Here is a 20,257-nt window from a genome sequence, read left to right as displayed (position 1 = left end):
TACATAGACACAGACACACACATATACATAACTAAAAATAAAAAAAATTTAAAATTGAAAAAGCCCCCAGTATCTGTGTACATATCTATATGCAGATATAGGTAATATATGCATTCAAATTTTCCAGTAGACAGAAATGCGAATTAAAGTACAAAGACAGTGCAGTGTGTGGTGGCACGTGCCTCTAAGCTCAGCACTGGGAAGGTGGGAGCATGAGGATCAGAAGTTCAAGGTCATCCTTGGTTACGTAGTCAGTTTGAGATCTTGTTTCAAAAAAAAAAAATACAAAGACAGACCACGTTGCAGTTCCCTGGCAATGCCGTAGCACTCAGTGACATGGGTTGATGACAGGAAATGGAAATGTCCTAAGTCATCTATTAAGAATGAGCCTAGACCCTGACTGGCATCTCTGCCCCTGGGAACCCATCCCACAGAAACAGAAGTATTGGTATCTGAAGATGGGTATGGAAGCATGTTTTGTGCCATTGTCCTTTTTTGGACAGTGATGGAGAGGTTTGCTACCAAGAAGAAAGTGCCCGTCAGTGTAACCCAGCCATGGCTGGTGTGCAGCCCCTTAGAAGGTGAGTTAGAGACCCCGAGGAGCTAGAGAGAGTTCCCTGAGACTTTGTTGGGTGTGCGGAGTGAAACTCAGAGAAATATGACTAAGATGGTGTGCTGGATAGCTTTAGTGTCAACTTGACACACCTGGGTGGAGAGAGCCTCAATTGGAGAACTGCTTCCATTGGACTGGCCTGTGGCCATGTCTGTGAGGCATTTTCTTGATTGTTAAGTGATGTGGGAGGGACCAGCCCACTGTGGGTGGTGCCACCCCTGGGCAGGTGGGCCTGCATTGTATAAGAAAGCAGGCTGAGCAGGGGCCCAGGGAACAAGCCAGTAAGCAGTGTTCCTCCACGGCCTGTGCTTCAGCTCCTGCTTCCAAGGCTCCTGCCCTGAGTTCCTACCTTGGGCTCCGTGATGAACTGTGACCCAGGAGATGTAAATCAAATAAACCTTTTATTCCCCAAGTTGGTATTAGTCAGAATGTTTTGTAACAGCAATGGTGAAACAAACTAGAACAGATGGGTTGTGTAACCAATGGCCCAAACCCCTGCATGCATGCCTGAGTGTGTGCCACACAGCTCTGTGTTTATAGAGGGGAGTATGAACTTAAAAGTCAAGCACAGGGTCTCGTGGTGCAGGTTTGTCATTCTCGCTACTCAGGAGCTTGAGGCAGGAGGCTTAAAAGGTCAAGGCCAGCCTGGGCTACAGGGTAAATTCAAGGTCAGCCTGGGTAACTTAGTGAGACCCTGTCTCAAAATGAGAAATAACAGGGGTACTTAGGGTGTGTCTCAGCATTAGAGGGCTTGCCTAGCACATTTGAGACCTTAAGTTCAATCAATCCCTAGCACCATTAAAAACCAAAAAACCAAAAACTATCCAGGGTGTTGGAGATGAGTTACCTGTAGGTGATACGGAGGGACTTGAGCTTCAAGGAAAGTTCTATTCATGTGCCTGCTCACAAGAAGAGACATGGAGGTCCGGTCACCAAGACTTTATCAGCTTAACCTGGGCCTTCATTTTCTTCTCTACAGATGCCTGCACTGTTTAATCTTTCCAAGGAGCACTCAGTCTCCATGGAACCCCACAGGGCTCACAGAAAGCAGGCCAAGAAAAGGAAGGCAGTACACTCTGGCAGACGGACCTGTAGATCCCAGCTCAGAGCCACAAGCCCGGTGGTAAGGGAGATGCTTGGGGCCTCACAGCCTCAAGACTCTCTCTTTCTGGAGGAAGCCCTGCAGCCTCTGGCCCTGCCTTCCTGGAACAGGAAGGATTCTGTGCAGGACTAGAGCCTCTGAGAACTACCTTCAAGGTCAAGGTCATTAAAGGATATCAGTCTTTCTTTTTTAACCTCTTTCTAGTTTGAGATAATTGCAATCACTTGCAGTTTCCAGCAAAATAAAGTGGTCCCACATACCTTTCAACCCCTTCCCCGAAGGACAAGATCTTGCAGAGCTACAGTGCAGTGTCCTGGCCAGAAAACTGCCCTGGGCACCAGTCGTATTTGATTCAGACTTCCTTGGTTTGACAGGAACTTGTGTGTGTGTGTGTGTGTGTGTGTGTGTGTGTATGTGTGTGTGTATTTGTTCTGGAGATTTGTTTTTATCCCATCAGTCAAGACACAGAGCAGTTCCATTTAAGGAACCCTCCTGCCACCCTGTGTAGCCCAGGCTACCTCCCTGCTCCCTTCCCTCACCCCTGGCCACCTGTCTGTGGTTTCCTAGCTAATTCCTCATTTTCAGCGTGGTTTTCATTCCCATTCCCGTCTTCTTGGAATTGAATACGAACAGTGGAGATGTACACGAGCTGATCCTTCCACTATGCAGATGAAGGATGAAACACCATGACCAAGGCCACCCATAGAAGGAAGAGTTGACTTGGCTTATGGTTCCAGGGGCTGAGAGTCCACCGCTGCAGGGAAGGGATGGCAGGAGGCAGCCGAGGCAGGAAGGCGAACACTTACGACTTCAAGCATGTACAGGGAGCAGAGAAACTGGAAGTGGGACCCAGCTAGAAACCCTCCGCCCTCAGCGCCACCCTTCCCCCTAAACCTCCACATCCCCTAAACCTCCACGAACAGCGCCACCAACTGGGAACAAAGTGTTAAAATACTTGGAGCCTATAGGGGACATTTTTCATTCAAACCATCAGAAAAAAATCAAAGTTCAAGATGGGCTGGGAAGCAAAATGGGGGGGGCAGCAGGATCCAACCCCAGACTGTTAAGGGTAGGGTGTGTGTCATCACTCCTGGACAGGGAGGTGCTGAGTTTCAGAAGCCTGGAAAGACCTGTTCTAGGCACACAACATGGCTCATTTGTGGCTCAGCCACTGAGACCACCAGGATTTCCTCTGGAGTCCCCATGTCTCAGGGTGAGGGGTCCCTTTGCTTCTTCCCAGAAGCACAGGAGCCATTCAGGCCCTGCCACATAGGAGAGTCCAGTGGGGAAGTGGGCCCCTGTTCTGCCCACCCACCAGTTGGTGACCCTAGGCAAGTTACCTAACCCTCACAGTCTTAGGGATAAGGTAAGGACTAAACTAAGTCTGCGGAGCATGTGTGATGCTCAGCCCTTTCTGCACCTGGCACACTCTGTAATTCTGTAATTGTTCCCATTATCTGTCATCTCCTTACCCTGGAGCCAGGCTGTGGGTTCCAGCCCAGGCTCTGCTGGCTGTTAGGTAATTTCCCTCACCTCCCTCTACTCAGCACTATTGTGAGGATTAGTGGTACTGCTTGGGGAGTATGGAACCAGCCTAGCCAGGGTTTGCTGCGTTATGACTTGCCCCAGAACGTAGCTCATCTCTCAACAGCCTACCACCAAGAAGGTGGGGCCTTTAAGAGGGAACTGTTCCAACCACCCAGCTTGGTGGATGCCATTTAAAAAGCCCTGGCCTGGCCTGGAGCCCACAGCCTTCCCTACCTCAGCAGTCCAGCAACCTCTCATCTCCATCGTCCCATCTGCCCTCTGTGCAGATGTCAAACCAAGTCCAGAGACAGCATGTCCTGTTCAAAATGTACCACTCAGCAGGCATGCCAAGCGCCTCTAGCCACCTTGCCCGCCCTCTAGGGGCAGTGGATGGAAATGCAGGCTCCTGGCTTCAGGTTTCAAGTACATGCCCCAATGGCCTGCCTCTGCCTTCCCATCTAACCTCAGCTCAAGGATTTCTTCTTCCAGGAGGTCCTCCAGACGCCAGGAACATCCCTGGAAACTCCTCTTTCTGTGTGTCTACAGCCCAACTTCCTGGCTGTGCTCCAGGTGCCTCCGCACAGAGCGAGCGCTGACACACAGAAGGGTAGGTGGAGCGTCCTGTCCTTCCACACAGCTCAGCAGGTCTCCTGTCACGTGGTCTTCCTCAAGAAACTTCCCTGGCTCCCTCTCAGTCAGAGGGTGGAATCCTGACCCAGGGACTCTGTCTCCTTTGCTGTCTCTGGGACAACCCTTCTTTTCCTCTTCTAGCTGGCTAATCCTCAGGGCCAACCTCTCTAGAGAGCCTCTCTGCCCCCCAGGCAAAGCTGGGTCAGCCTCCCCAAGGAATTATTACAGTTAGGAATAATTACCTAATTAGAGTAACTAGGGACGTCCACAGCCCAGAAGCTGTGATGTGGGGACTAATTTGGAAAGATGTCTTTACAGATGCTGTGAAGATAACAGTCTTGCTGGCTAATCCTCAGGGCCAACCTCTCTAGAGAGCCTCTCTGCCCCCCAGGCAAAGCTGGGTCAGCCTCCCCAAGGAATTATTACAGTTAGGAATAATTACCTAATTAGAGTAACTAGGGACGTCCACAGCCCAGAAGCTGTGATGTGGGGACTAATTTGGAAAGATGTCTTTACAGATGCTGTGAAGATAACAGTCTTGGAACCCCCCCCCCCCATTCCTGGAGTATTGGGGGAAGTCCTACATCCAATGATAAGTGTACTTACTTACACATGTTTTGCTTGGCTTTGGTTTTTGTTTTTTTGGGACAGGGTTTCATGTAGCCCAGGCTGGACACAGACTTACTGTGCAGCTAAGGATGATTATGAGCACATGGTCCTCTGCCTCTGCCTCCCAAGTGCTGGGATACAGGCATATGTTGCCATGCCTGGCTTAAGTGTCCTTATAGAAGACAGAAGAGGCAGAGAGTCTCCAGGTGACAGAGGGAGAGACTGCAGTGGCCCAGCTCTGAGCTAAGGTGTGCCTGGAGCCCCCTCCCCCCACCAAAGCTGGGTGAGGTGGAAAGGAGTCCGTTAAATACTGTGGAAGCACAGCCCACTGATGCCAGGATTTCAGACATTTGCCTTGCAAAGCCTCAAGAACACATTTCTGTTGTACTGTGCTTCTTTTTCTAAAAAATTTAAATTATGTGTCTGTGTATGTATGTACGTATGTATGTATGTATGTATGTATGTATGTATGTATGTATCTGTCTGTGGGCATATGAGTACAGGTATCCACAGAGACCAGAAGAGAGCGTTGGAGTCCCTGGAGCTGGAGTTATATGTGGCTGTGAGTTGTATGATGTGAGTGCTGGGAATTGAATGTGGGTCCCCTGGAAGAGCAGCAAATGTCCCTAACAGCCAAGCCGTCTCTCTAGCCTGTGTGTTGTGCCTCTTATCACATGGCTGTTTTCTACTCCAGTTCTTGGAAAATAACACAGATGTAGAGGTATTAGTCCCCCTGGCCCCCACCCAAACCTCGGAGGTGACTATTTTTGTAAGCTCTGTTTTACAGACAGGAAACTGAAGAAGAGGAAGGCTCAGTAATGTGCTCAAGGTCATATGTAGAGTCAAACAGGATCAGCGTGGATCCCGGCAGTCCGGTTGCCCTGTGGATGCACCACAAAATGGAACCCTCAAGTTCTTGCACCCCTGGACCCTCTTTCCCTCTCAGAAGTGGACATCACACCACAGGATGGTGCTCTGCACTTCTTAGATGTGTCAGATGGAGCAGAGGCCTGGAGTTTCAGGACTGGGGTCTTGCCCATGTAACATGGTGTCAGGATGTAGCTTTGGACCCAAGTCACACTGGGTGTGTCCTCAGGCACCTGCTCCCTGAGCCCAGATTCCTGTCCATCCTGAGGACAAGATGGTGACACCTGTCTCACAGGGCCGAACTGAGGGTGGTCATGTGGCAGCCACACAGTGGCAGTTGGGATGGGCTCAGCTTCAAGCTCTGGAGGCTTACAGTTGACCCTTCCAAGGACTGATGTGGCCTGGCCTCTGGGCTCACATGGGCCTGTGTTTGGGGTGTTGTCCTAGTTTCCTTTCTTGTTGCTGTGGTAAAATACTCTGGCAAAAGCAAGTTAAGGGAGAACGGGCTTATTTGGCCTCCAATTCCAGGTTATCCGTCCATCATCCTGGGGAAGTCAAGGCAGCAATTAAGTAGCTATTCACATCACACCCACAGTAAAGATCAGAGATCAGTGAGTTAATGCATGCATGCTAGTGCTCAGCTCCAGTTCTCCACTCATTCAGTCTAGGGCCCTCTGCCTAGGGATGGTGCCACCCATAGTGGAACCCACACCAATTATACAATCAAGACAGTCTTTCATAGACATGCCCACAGCTAGCCTAATCTAGACGGTCACTCATTCAGGCTCCTGAGGTGATGATTGTAGACCATGTCAAGTCAACGATTAAAACTAGCCATCCCAAGTGCTTTGCCAAACAGAGTTCTTTTAGCTGTAGTGAGTTCAGCCTGCTGCTGGGGCTTCCACACAGAGCACAGAGCAGGACTTGAACACAGAGCTTTATTGCTTCACTTCAGGAGGCTGGAAGTCTGAGGCCAAGGGATAGCCCCTCTTCTTGATTTTCAGATGGCATTTTCTTGTGTCCCTATAGGGCCACTCTGTGTGTTTGTGCCCTGACCTCTCTTTCCCTGATGACTTGGTGACCACGTTTGACCTCAGTCACCTCCGTCTCCAAACCTAGTCACATTCTGAGATGAACACCAGACTGGGAACCTTAGCATGTGGGTCTTGGGGCAGGGGTCACAACTCAGCGATTGACCCTGTGCCTTCTTCCCCCTAACTTCCTGTCATCATATTACCTGTCATATTGGAAATTGTTGGGGTGGCCAAGAGCTTCATGGGGGGTACAGCTGAAGGGGAGTTGAATTGGAACGCTTGAGTCTGGGGTCAGTGGGGTGTTTACCTGGGTCTGAGTGCGTCTGTGTGGGGCAGGTATTGCTAAACATGTGCCATGGTTTCCAGAAGCAATCCCTCCCCGCATGACATTAATCCACTGTGGGGCATCAGGCCATGCACCAAGGTGTCTGGCACCAGATGCACGTGGGTAGGGGAGGACACCTAATGGACTTTTCCCCAGCAGGGAGACCAAAATTTGCAGATGGCCTCTAAGGTCACAGGGTGATCTGGAGCCCCCGAGGCATACTGCCAGCACCAGCAAGCAAGCAGCAGGATTGCAGTCCCTTGGCCTAGTTAGTGGACCTAGGAAAGCCTTGGAATCTGTGAGTGTATTTTCCTTCCTTTCCAGGTACGCAGGATAAGCACTAGGTCTGGAAGCACTGGCCTTCTCACTTTCTGTTGGCAATCTTGTTTAAAAGAAACAGTAATAATACATAGTGAGTTCTAGGCCAGCTGGGGCTACAGGGAGACCCTGTCTCAAAAAGACCAAAAAAAAAAAAACACCACAACCTAGTAATAATAAAACCACAGTAAAAAACCTGGGAGTAATAGAATTCTTCCAAATATAAGCATTTATTTATGAAAGAGATCAGTCTTCCCCAGTTTGAAAACAATATAAAAACACACATCACCATATCAAGTCTGAGGCTTGGAGAATCTACAGCTGCTCTGAACAGCTTCAGCTGTCAACTTGCCACACCTGGGTAGAGAAGACCTCAACTGAGGAATTTCCTCTGTTGGATTGGCCTGCGGCCACATCTGTGGGGATATTTTCTTGATTGATGAGTGATGTGGGAGGGCTATTGTGGGTGGTGCCACCCCTGGGCGGGTGGTTCTATATTGTTTAAGAAAGCAGCCTGAGCAGGAACCAGAAGAGCAAGTCAGTAACCACATATCTCCATGGTCTGTGCTTTAGCTTCTGCCTCCAGGCTCCTGCCCTGGTCTCCCTCCATGATGAATGGTGAAATAATCCCTTTCCTCCCCACGTGGGTTTGGGTCACGGTGTTTATCACAGCAACAGAAAGTAACTAGAATAGAATTTGGTAGTAGGAGTGGGGTGTTGTTGTGACCATGTGGGTTTTGGAGGAATGTGGAAGACTTTGGAAGTTTAGACTAGAAAAGTGGTTGAATGCCATAAGCAGAGCTTACAGTGAAAAAGAACGAGTGGGGAAGAAAGAGATACAGAATGTACAGCTTGAATTGAAAAAGAGCACTAGGACGCTTAATGTTGGAGCTAAGGCAGGTGCTGAAGGAGAGGCTGCCTTTGATAAGGAGAGGCCTAGAGATTTGCATTTAATGGAGAGAGTGCCTTCAGGACAAGAGCACACCCAGCCAAGCCTCCAACTTGTGAAAGGAAAATGCTGTAGGGGTTTTCTGCTCTTAGGAAACCGCAGCCTGGAAAAGCTGCTTATGTGGATGAAGCAGGCCAGGGTCCTCTCAGGCTGGCAGCTGAACTTGGCAATGTCATTCACATGGTGATGGCTTTAAGGCATTTAAGATGAAAGAGTGAAGGGGTCATTCGTTCTTCCTCCAAGGTTTCAGAGAGTCACTGAGGCCAGGTAGCATGCAGTAGGGGTGTCCCTGCATAGAGAAGGCCCTGATAGGCCATGGCATGAAGTTGTGAAGGTGAAGCCTGGTTGGCAGTGGAGACCCCAAGAAGATGTTTATGATGCCAGAGCCATAAGACATCTGCCAAGGAGAGTTGCATAGAGGGAGTGGTACCAGCCCAAGGGAGATATGTTGGACGTAGCAAAGCTGGAGAGGCTAAGCCATCTAAGCCCTTTGGAAGTAAAGTCCCAGACGTTGGACATAGATTTGGTGTTTGCCCTGCTGGATTTTGGTCTTGTTTTGGTCCAGTATTTTCTCACTATGTCCCCACTCCCCCCTTTTTGAATGGGAATATGTGTTCAGTTCCATTGTATGTTGGAAGTATATAATTTGACTTTTGATTTTATGAGGGCTTACAGTTGAGTGCCTTCAGTCTGAAAAGAGACTTTGGACTCTGGACTTTTGAGTCATATTGAGACTGGTAATGACTATGGGAACTTTTGAAGGTGGAATAAATGCATTTTATATGGTCATGAGTCTATCAGGGCAGAGAGTCCAATGTGATTTGAACGAGAAGGTCCCCATAGACTCCAAGTATTGGGACACTTGGTCTACAGTTTGTGGCACTGTTTGGGGAGGGTCTTGGAGGTGTAGCCATGCTGCTGGAAGCAAGTCACTGGGGGCAGACTTTGAGAGTTGCCAGATTTCTCTGCTTCCTGTGCCTGCCTGAAGATGTGAACACTTGGCTTTCTCCTCCCACTGCTTCTGTGGCTGTGCCCTCCCCACCATTATGGACTCTACCTTCTGAAACCATGAGCTCAAATAAGCTCTTCCTTTGATAAGTTGCCATGGTCGTGGCACCTCATCACAGCAATAGGAAAGTAACAAGTTTCTCCTACTGAACATTTTTTTTTTGGTCAGTCTCCCTGTAGCCCCAGCTGGCTTGCAAATCACTATGTAGACCAGGCTAGCCTCCATCTCAGAGAGATCTGCCTCTCGAGGGTTGGGGTGAAAGGTATGGGCCACCATTCCTGGCATCCCGTTATATAACTTTGAGTTATGTTTTCTTCATAGAAAAAAAGTTTTCAAATCATTATTCCCATTAAGGTACTAGGAGTGGGGTGTTGTACTAAGAGCCATTCAAAATGGATGAAGTCTGTCAGGTGGGCACCTAACATAATTATTTTCCTTTTGTTCTGGAGTTTTTGATGTTTGTGGCTTCTGTCTGCATGAGGCAACTAAAATTTGTTGTGTTTTGCTGTTCTAACTTAATCACAAATTTTAAATTTATTTATTTTGTGTGTACATTTATGTGTGAACTTGTCTGGGGGGCCATGTGTGTACATGCCACGGTGAGCTAGTGGTAGTCAGGGGACAACTTTTGGGAGTTGGTTCTCTCCTCCCACCCTCTGGGTTCTAGAGCTTGCACTCAGGTCATCAGGCCCAGAGACAGGCATTTTTACCTGCTGAGCCATCTTGCTTGCCCAAGTAATTCTAAACAAGTCTTCGTCTTGCACCAACCTTTGTAATGGTTTTGCACTCTTCTTTTTATTTATTATTATTATTTTTAATGTGTATGCGTGTAGGTAACTGCGCCCATGTCGTGCAATGCCCGTGGAGGTCAGAAGAGGCTGTCGGATCCCCTGGGACTGGAGTTATGGACAGTTGTTAGCTGCCATGTGGGTGCTGGGATTCGAACCTGGGCCTTCTGTAAGAACAGTCAGTGTTCTTAACTGCTGAGCCATCTCTCCAGCCCTTTTCACTCTTAAGGAGGGCTCTCAAGTCTGTAAACTCTGAGCACCATGAAGCCTTTGCTCTGCACAGACACCTCCATGTGCCCCAGTCTTTCTCTTTCCATCACTAACAGAACCCTGGGGGTCTGTGGTCACCCCTCCCCATCTGAAATATAACTTTAAAAAAATTTTATTTTATGTGTATGAGTATATTGCCTGCATGTATGTGAGTGCACCCCTGTCGTGCAATGCCATGGAGGTCAGAAGAGGGCATCGGATTCCCCTGGAACTGGAGTTAAGGACGGTTCGTAGCTGCCATGTGGGTGCTGGGAATTGAACCCCGGTCCTCTGCCAGAGCAGTCAGTGCTCTTAACTGCTGAGTCATCTCTCCAGCCCCATGAAATATAACTTTTAAATTAAAAAAAACTCTAGCCAAGTCAGGAGTTCCTGCCCAATATTGTTCTGGCTAGCCAGAGAAAAGAGGTCTCCAGGGAGAATTTCTAGAAAAGTGCTTATAAAGCTGTGAGAGGTTGCTGGAAGACAGACGGCCACCTTGGAAGACACCAAGAGGAAGGAAATTCCATGCTGAGGATGACTGACAGAAGGAGAAAGTGTGGGTTGGTTTACCTTGTATATCTTATTAATGGAGAAAATATAATTGAACTCATTGTGTAGCTGTGGCTTTTGATAGCTCACAGTCAAATGGGATTCTTCAAGGATACACACGTATCAAAGGAGGGCTGCATGACAGGATCTATTGTCTCAGCTCAAGCTCGGTAGGGCTGAATTCCCTGTAGTGTGTGTGGGCCTCCCTCCCACTGGGCTGTGGATTGTGGTATCCTGGCTGGTGGACGCGGTGCCTGTCTTCATGCTCACAGACTGTGTCCTTCTTGTATGCATCTGTGTTTAGGTTCCAGGTTCATAGGAAGGACAGTCAGAGTGGAGGAGGGACCAAGCCTATGACATCTGCTACCATCCTGTTTCTAAACAAGGTCCCAATGTGAGGTACAGAGCACCTGGACCTCATTCCTGACAGCCTTCCCTCCAACCTGTGTTGTTCAAGCCACCAGAAAGTCACGCCAGTCCCCACACCTGGGTCTCTCTGTTGTTACCATCCTCCCCCTTCCTGTCAGGCCATGGGCTCTACACAGCCGGTCTGTTGTTACAAGCATCTCACTCACAAACATTTCAGGTGTTCCCTGGGCTCAGGGAAGATCTGAAGCCTCTGAAGCCAGGCATGACCATGTGACTTGCTTTGGTCAACGAAATGGAAGGGGAGGTGTGCTTTTGAGGGTGGTGACTTTACACACCAGTTAAAGACTGGTCACCTTTCTTTTACACTGTCTTATGGATTGTAGGTGCTCAGCTAAGATCCAGCCAGGTCAGTCAACAGAGCTCCACTGACCCAAGCAGGATGAATAGCACAAACAAGGAAGAAGCCCTGAAATTTGGACTTGTCACTGCAGCTCCATATAGTTTATCCTGACTGCTACATTAAAAAAATTTTTGACAGCAGTTTACCCCAAGTCTCAGGGTGACCCAAACTCTTTCCATACACAGTGGTGGTCTCTGCTCTCCGGGTCCTCACCTTTCCACAGCCTCCTCTCTCAGGTGTGACAGGCATTCTTTTTCAGATTCTCAAATAGGCCTCACTGTTTTCAGCTGCTGTGTCCTGTTCATATATGCACTTCCGTCTGTCTTTGCTACATGCATGCTTTCTGTTGTCTACGATGATATCCCTAGATCTTTAGGGACAACCTGGTACACAGTAGGTACTCAATTCGTATCTGTAGGCCAACACTAAACAAACGGAATATCTGCCTAGCCAAACCCTACCCTTCAACAACGGTTAGAACTGTCCGGACTAGGGGCTGTTGGAGTCCTGGGCCTGCCGCTTGCCACTCGTGACCTTGAACGCCTAGCTTTCACCCTGGGTCTTTAATTTCCCATCCGCACAAAGAGGGGAGTACAGCCACCCCGCGATTCTGTATCTTTGGCAGGATGGTCACCATCCCGCGGCCCTTTGGGAGGCCTCTGCAGCCAGGGAGAGCTTCCCGGGCCAGAAAGCCTCTCCCCGGCATGGCTCCCGCCAGCAACGCACAGGACCCCCAGACCCGCGAGGGGCGCTGAGCTGCGGGACCCCAGCCCCCCAGTCCAGTGCGCAGGCTCGGCGGGCACAGAGAAGCCCTAGGCGGTCGCCCCCCGGGGCCAGGAGGACGCCACGCCCTCTTCTCTGACTGGCGGGAGGACTCACCAATCGGAGGGACGCCGGCGGGAGGGGCGGGGCCGCCCTGCGAGCCGGCGCCCGGTGGCCACCGGAGCCGCAGCCTGGAGCGTGCGGAACGCGCCGGCGCCTGTCCCCGCCGTCCCGCGTGGCGCCCCGGTCCCCGTCCGAGCCGCGCGCCTGCCGGCCTCCCCGGCTCTGCCCGCGTTGTCTTTTTGTGCACGCGTCCTTGCTCTGGTCCGTGTAGTCCTTTCTAAGGCGGAGGCGACGGCGACGGCGACAGCGGCGTAGGCGCAGGCGGGGAGGGGGCGGCCCGAGGATGCAGCCCGGGGCTGCGCCCGCTGCTGCTGCCCCGCTCGGGTCGGAGCTCCGCGCAGGTGGGTACAGGTGCGCCGGGTGGGAGGGGACCCGGGACCCCCGATGGGCGGACCCGGCGGCGGGGACACGGCGACCGGAGCAGCCCCGCCCCGCCCCGTCCGGTCTTCCCATCCTCCGTGCCCATCGCTCTGCACAGCATCCCACCTCCGGCCCCCACTCGCGCGTCCCCTCCCCCACACCCCCACTCGCCCATCGCCTCCGCGCTCCGCGGCCCCCCTCTGATCGCTCACATGCCCGGCCTTCCTCTCCTCTCCCCATCGGTCCCCGAGCTGAGGGGAGGAAGGGGAGGGAGGGGAGGGTGGGGAGGGAGGGGACCCACCCGGTGCCTGCGGGAGTGGCGCGGGGGGGCGTGGCCGTCCGGTCCCCCCTGGCTGGGAAGGTCTCTGTCCTCCGGTCTGCGCCTAGGTGGCACGGAGGAGCCCAGAGAGTGTGGGGGGACCCGAAGGGGGGAGGCCGACCTGGCCGCACCCCACCCCACGCACGGCGTGTGCCGCGACCGGGCCACGCACTCCCTCGCTCCGCTCCGCCCACGTGGGCACCGGGGAGGAGGCTGAGGCACTGCGAAGAAAGGCTGGTACCCACCCTGTGCCCGGCGGCGCGCCCTGGGCGCAGTGGCTCTCGGAGGAGAGACGTTGGGATCGGCCTGCAGGGTCAAACCTGCAACGTCTCCCGCACGTCAGTGAGCCTCTCCCCCCCAGGCCCTCTGTCCACCCCTCGGGCCTCCCTGCGGTGGGCTCTGGAGGATGGGCCTTGTCACCTCGCAGAGTGGCCAGGGCTTTTGCCTTAGGAACCCCCTCTGCACACACTCGGCCCTCTGCCAGCCTCTGCCCGGGTGCTTTAAGGTCGGAGGTACTGTATCTGTCCACTAGTGCTGCTCGGCCACCCTCCCCTTTGCACACACTCAGGCAAACTGACCTTGACCTTTGTCATGTGGTTCCCTCCCTGGGAACGCCTTTCCATCATCTGCCTAGCTCCTTATAGACCAAGGTCAAGGAGAGTCCCTTAGCAGGGCCGGTCACCCTGTGCCTTTACCATGAATGGCTCCCCCCTCCCACCAAGTCCCCAGACCAAAAGAAGAGGTGAGGAGGACCAGAGCAGCCCCACCCAGTGTCACTCCCATAACTTGGGACCACCTGATGGGAGGGGTAAGGCTGAGGGAGGAGCTGGGCCTTTCTCCAGGACCCTGGGCTGGTGGTGGCAGTCCGTCAGCTGAGGAGCAAGTTGAAGTGAGGTCTGCAGTGGAAAAGCTCATTTTGTGCCTTGCATGTGGGATGCTGCAAAGTATTCTTTGGGACCTTGCACCAGGTGCATGCTGGGTGTCTCTGCCCTTGTGCTGGAAGTAATTCACACCTGGGTCTCTTCACAGTAAGGACCCCCCCATGGGTCTTTGGACCCAGCAGGGGACAAGACTGTCTGTCATGACCCTCCTCCACAAACCATCCATCAGTCCTGCTCTTGGCTTCCCTGGCCAACCTGTCCATACTCCCTGCTTCCCTCTCTGAGTTGCCTCTGTGATCTGTGGTCACATCTTCAATCAGATTTTCCACTGTGCTGTTTTTTACCTTCAAAAAATGTTCCTCTGCCTTGTTTGGCTGGAAAACAAGGATTCAAAGCACAGCACTCAAGTCAATTGTGTTTTTCCTCTATCTGTCAGACTGGATTCTCTGGTCTGTACTTCCCAGAACTTTACACAGTGTGGGGTTTTCCTTAGTCAGCTCTTGCCCTCTAGGGACTCTGGGCACTGAGAGTGCTGAGAGTGGCCTGCCTTTGTGAGGTGGGGGTCTGTCTTCCTGGGGAAGAGTCACACCCTCAGTTCTGGGACTGCAGGGACATGGGACAGAGAGTGAGGTGGGCTGTCCTTGGCTGCCCTGCTTGGGGAGGCCTGAGGAGGAGGTGGTAGGAGTGGATGGAGGGTTCTCTTGGTGGATGGGGTGGGTGGAGGCCTCACTAGCACCAGGAGGACGTTTCTAAGGCATAAGCCAGCATGGTCACCACTGTACTCTGGCTTTTTTTAACTTGGAGAATGAAACTTGTCTCCTGCAAAGGCTTGTTTTGACCCTGGCTGCCCCCAGTTAGCTGTGCTTGGCAGGGGCTTCCCACCTGGGCCTTTCCACCAAGGATCTCTGTTGGAGAGATGGGGGATTACTGTAGTATATGCCCATTCTCTTGGGTAATCTCCTCACCCAAGTGGTGGGGCCAACCTGCAGGGCTTTCAAGTTAGACTTATCTATGTCCTGTTCTTTATTGCTGTGCAGCCTTGGGCTAGAGGTCTAAGCTTGAGCCTTCATTTCCTGTGCAAATGGGGACAGTACTTCTCTTTGGCTTGGTTGTGCAGATCAGAAGTTCTGTGCCCAGGGGGTACTTATTAAATGGTTATGATGTCAAGTGCATGATAAGTCATGAAGAATGTCCTTTAGCTCTGTCACAGAACAGGGGCCCATCATGGCAGCCCCTCCCCTTGTCCTTCCCCAGCTAACTGTAGGGCTGGTGATCCTGAGCAGCCAGTCCTGAGGACCAGCTCAGGCTCCAGTGGCTGTGTGTTTCTGGGCAAGATGTGCAGCCTCTCTGTGCTCTGTAGGAGTGAGTTATATAAGGAGAATGTGCACTGCTCCACCTCCTACTCCTGCCATGAGGGCTCTTATTTTAGCTGCACAGTGTCACACAGGTACAGCTCTCTTGATGAGGGGAAGCTGTCTCCTCCCACTAGAGAGGCAGAGGGACTCAGTTGGACCTCAGATGCTGCCTCACTGGGCACCCAGACCCTTGTGCAGGCACCATTTTCCTGCAGGGCCAGTATCAGATTCGAAGGTCTGGCTTCGTTTCTATGGAAATGTGCCGCTGTAGTGTCCTTGTGGCCATAAGCTGCTCAGTCAGAGGCTCAGATGAGGGCCCTGGGCTGGCCAGTGGAGGGACCTCTGAGTCCTGGCTCCCATGTCTTGGGAAAATGTTTTCTTTGCTTACATGGTTTCATGGCCAGCAGATGGCACAGGGATCATGGGCAACAGGAGGACAGAGGTGGAGAAGGAGCCCTGGGGACCTAAGGGAAGGCAGGAGCCTTGCAGGGAGTGGACAAGGAGGTCATGGCATGTTGAGTCAGGATCCTGGTTAGAAGCAGAAGAGAGACAGAAAGCGGTCTGAAGGCTGCACAGAAGCGGGGCAGGGGTTGGGGGATGCTGGCTTGAGGGGAGGGGCCCTCCCCTTGTCTCTGGCTTTAGTATTCTTTTAAAGAATTTCCCAGGAAGTATTCTACCTCTCATAACCCTGTGAAGTAGACTGACAAATGTCATGGCTTCTAGAACAGTGAACATTACCAAAGAACTTATCAAGCCCCAGGTCTATGCCAGGGTTGGCAAGCTAGTATTATTTTAATTTTAATTTATTTGTTTATTTTTATTTCATGTAGATGAGTGTTCTGCTTTTATATGTGTGAGTGCTACCCATGCGTGCAATGCCCTAGGAGGCCAGAAGAGGGTGCTGGATTACCCTGGAACGGGAGCTACGGATGGTTATTAGCCACCATGTGGGTGCTGGGAATCGAACCTGGGTCCTCTGCAAGAACAGTCAGTGCTCTTAACTGCTGAGCCATCTCTTCCGCCCCTGGATACTTAGTATTTGACAGTGGCTAATATAGTAACCCTTCTTAAGTGCATAGGTTGTGGCATTCAGCACATTTGCACTGCTAGGCAGCCATGGCTGTCATCCTTCCACAGAACTTTCCATCATCCTGAACTGCAGCCTGGTTCTTTACTGCCCACAGCAGAGAAGGCTGTGATGTCAGTCACGGGTTGAGTGCTGGCTCTGCCCTTTACCTGCTGACTGCAAGTGTCTGTGCCCTTCAGAACTGTCTTGAGGTGTCCCCTTCCCCCTACTCAGGGCCTGGATGTCCCTTAGGATCCCTCCAGGTTCTTGATCCCAACCTAACAGTGGGGACCTGGGACCAGAGATGGGGTGCAGACTGCCTGACCCGTCTCCTCATGGCCCCAGCTGGCCTGAAGGGCCACTTCCAGAATGAAAGAGGTTCTGTGTATTCCAGCAGGGACTATGCTTTGTGGCAGTAATGCTCTTGTGTGTGCTAGGTCAGAGAGACACGCTGGCTTGCCCTGGTCTCTAGCATCTCCCTCGTCTTGGAGTCTAGAGCCTGGGACAGCCCCTGGTCCCTTTTCCGGGGCAGTTGGGGGTGGGATGTGCCATGAAATGGTGCCCTGATTTCCAGGCGAGCTGAGGGAAGCTGAGGGGTGATAGGTGACGTGGCTCTCCTGTTGTAGTCCTGAGCCCTCTGTCTTCTATGTCTAGCTTCATCTTGACTCTTCTGGAGGCTGGCGCCGAATCTATATGGACGCTAGATGTTGTTGAATGTAGCCACAATGTGCACCCTCTATTGTAACACTACCCCCTTAAGACACAGGTGAAATTCTCGGAACGTGAAACCAAGCAAATGAGTTTGGTGGCATTGGGACCCTGCAGGGTGCAGCCATCCCTGCTGAGTTCAGACCATTTCCACTGCTCTCTCTGCTCTCTCGGGAAAACCCCATGTCACTGCTCATTGCCCACCCTCCCTGGCTCTTGGCCTTGCGTTACCTTCAGCCTCTGCATTTTCAGCTTCTGGAAGGTTCATATAAGTGGGACCATGCCATGCCTGGGTTTTTGTGAATGTCTTCTTTCAGTTAACATTTTTTTCAAAGTTTGTGTGTTTGGCAGGTGTCAGTGCTTTACTCTTCATGGCTGAACACTGTTCCAGTGTGTGTGTGTGTGTGTGTGTGTGTGTGTGTGTGTGTGTGTGGTGTGTCCATTCCTCTGTCGATGGGTGAAAACCAGAATTGATTTTTTCCACCTTTGGTGACCGTGAGTGCTGTTGAAGCGGTGAACACAGGGCCATAATTCCCTCCTGCCCTTACGTTAGTGCATCTGCTTAGCCTCGTCACATGGTAGTGAATGGGCACTCCGTGACCCGTGCTGGGAGCGTCCCACCAGGACACTGGTTTATTGGCTTCTCGTCTTCCCAGCAAGAGCATGGGAATGCCCTGAAACAGGAAGACTGAGGTGGGGGCCAAGGGGATGGCCAAGGGGGGCAGCTGGCACAGGACAGGGGCCTGGCTGCCTTTCTGCCAGTTTCTGGAACATGCTGACCCCTTCCTGTGTGGAGCATTTGTGTTTGCTGCTTGCTCTCGAAGGTTCTTCTCTGTCCCATCCTCCTCTCCACTGCTTGGTGCCCTTATCATTTCATTCAGATTCCTGTGGCAGGTGGGGAATCTGCCTTCTTCTCGCCCTGGGCATGGTTTCCTTCTGAGAGTCACCATGGCCTGGAGTGACTTATTTCCTCTTTTGCCTTCATCTCACATCACCCCCAACACCTGTTAAAATAAAGTACAGTTCAGCAGGAACCCATTCCTCAAGTTTTCTCCTCTCGCAGCACCATGTGCACTGAACATTGGCTGCTGCGTGGAGGTGGGTGTGACTTAATTTCCCCACTCCACCTTGCTAGCTCCTCCATCAAGGGCATGTGACTTAATCTTTCTGGGTTCCACTTCCTTTCGTGAAATCTGGAGGTCATCTCTGCCTCTCTTGGGGCTGGTGTTGGTAACATATGAAATGATAGCCCATACCTGGTCAGAGTCAGTGTGTTCCTGCTGGTAGCAGACGCAGAGGTCATGGTCATCCAACTATGAATTTCCTCAGACCTGGGGACTCAGACATTTGCTTTGGATGGCCAGGGGACCTCCCGGGTTGAGCTGTTGTGATAGCAGCAACTCAGCAGGGCAGTGTGGCTCCTAAGGCTCTAGTGGGGGTGGAGGGAGGGGGGAGGAGTGGAGGGGATGGGAGCAGGGATGAGGGGATGGGGGGGAAAGGGGGACGGACTGGGTGAGTGCTAGGAGACTTTCTAAGGTGAATGAGTCCAGGGATGAGCCTAACACTGGGTGTGTGGTGAGATGGTCCTACACAGAATACTTTGGGCTAAATGAAATGCATTATTAATGTCACCTGTAGCTTTAAAACTTTTAATGATGTGACTACTAGAGGGGTGTGTGTGTGTGTGTGTGTGTGCGGTTATGTGCATGTGGGTGCAGTGCCCATGTGTGTGTGTGTGTGTGTGTGTGTGTGTGTGTGTGTGTGTGTGCGGTTATGTGCATGTGGGTACAGTGCCCAAGGAGACATGAGGCGTTGGATCTCCTGGAGCTGGAGTTACAGGTGACTGTGAGTCACCTGTCATGAGAACTGGGAACCAAACACAGATCCTAAAGAGCAGCAAGTGCTCTTAACCACTGAGCCACCTCTCCAGCCCAGACTACTGGAATATTTAAAATGACAGCTGGAGGGGGAGCTCAGTGGCAGGAGTGCTTGCCTCCTACAAGGCCCGGACTTTGCTTCCTAGCACTGCACAACTGAATAGACAATATCCCTTTTGGGTAGTGCTGGCTGTAGGAGGAAGTTCCCTGAGGTGGGGGGGGGGGCTGGTGGGACATAGGGTTCACACCCATGGGGTTCCCACCCCAGCCCCACAGGGTTCCTACCCCAACGCCATGGGGTCTACACCCCAGGCCTATGGAGTTCCCAACCCACCTTCTCTTGACTGTGTGACCTCAGGCAACTGGACGTTTGTGGTTTGGTTTCCTCCTCTCTAAACAAGAAGCTCAGGGGGATGACTAACAGTGACAAGGCACCTTTGTCCCTGGCAGGGCTCCCAGGACTAGAGGACCTGCAGCTGCCTTTTTGTGAGAGGGGAAACCTACAGGGCATATACTCTGAGTATAAAGACAAACTCCAGTTCAAACCCCAAGTGGGCTCTCTGAAGGCTGTAAGTAGGAAAGCCTGACATCCCTCCAGTAGGCCGCAGGCAGGGGGCCTCTCTGGCTTTGTGCCCTTGGGGGAGGCCACATATTTCCTTCTCACCAATTGGGAGCCAAGGTGGTAGCTTTGATGTGGCCAGAGAGTGTTGGGCCACTGCCTGCAGTTGCCTCCACTAATGGCACTGGCCATTCTAATCCTGCAACAAGTTTGCACTGAGCCCCTGAGACCTTTCCCAGAACCTCCCCACGTGGGTGTGGCTGCGACTGTCTCAGCCAGGACTGCCTCTGCCGGGGCTCCCATACACTGCCTTCTGCCAGGCTAATAAGGGGACCGTGGGTTGAGTAACCCTTTCCAGGAGCTTCAAGGGAGCCAAGTCCGTTTTCCTAGGGAGCTGTGACCTCCTGGGGTGTCAAAGAGTGTGTGGCAAGGGTTGGGTGGAAGCTGTTTGGGCTCACACATAAACTAAAATGAAGTGGGGGTGTGAGACGAGGGCAGCAGCACTCTGGTTCACTCTAGTCTCATGAGACTGTGCCATCTCATTGTGGGAGGAGTGATGCATCTGAGGTTTCGCAGGTAGGGATGGTGTTGCTGGGGGTCATACTGGCTCCTCCTACAGGTGTCCTCATGTGTCCACAGGGCGGTGAATAACAGGAGGACTGTACTTAAAACTGTAGATTGGGGTCTTTGTTAAATAAGTGTCAAGAGTACTTGTCACATAGAATGGCTGTGGGAGATGATGGCCTGTCAATTTGCAGCTCTAGAGTCCCAACTTCCCTCTGTGTCTCTCATAGCTTTGTATCAGCCTTAATATACCCGGGGAAATGGATTGCTAATAGAGAGAGGAGCCCCTTACCCTTAGTCTGGTGCTTAGATCCCTGTTCCCAAGCCCTGGCCTCTCCTGAGTGC

General features: G+C 52.0%; 1 protein-coding gene across 1 annotated transcript in view; it reads left to right on the top strand.

Moving 5' to 3' along the window:
- The first annotated feature begins 12,342 nt into the window (after positions 1 to 12,342).
- The window catches only part of LOC103750636 (janus kinase and microtubule-interacting protein 1), a 110,139-nt gene continuing 102,224 nt past the window's right edge, over positions 12,343 to 20,257 (top strand). The window contains exon 1 of the mRNA XM_008853796.3: positions 12,343 to 12,564. The gene's annotated coding sequence lies outside the window, so the exon portion shown is untranslated. The remainder of the gene's footprint in view (positions 12,565 to 20,257) is intronic.

This window comes from Nannospalax galili, unplaced genomic scaffold (genome assembly GCF_000622305.1).
Source record: "Nannospalax galili isolate Female #2095 unplaced genomic scaffold, S.galili_v1.0 scaffold2927, whole genome shotgun sequence".
NCBI lineage: Eukaryota > Metazoa > Chordata > Mammalia > Rodentia > Spalacidae > Nannospalax > Nannospalax galili.
This window is presented reverse-complemented; position numbering and strand designations above follow the sequence as displayed.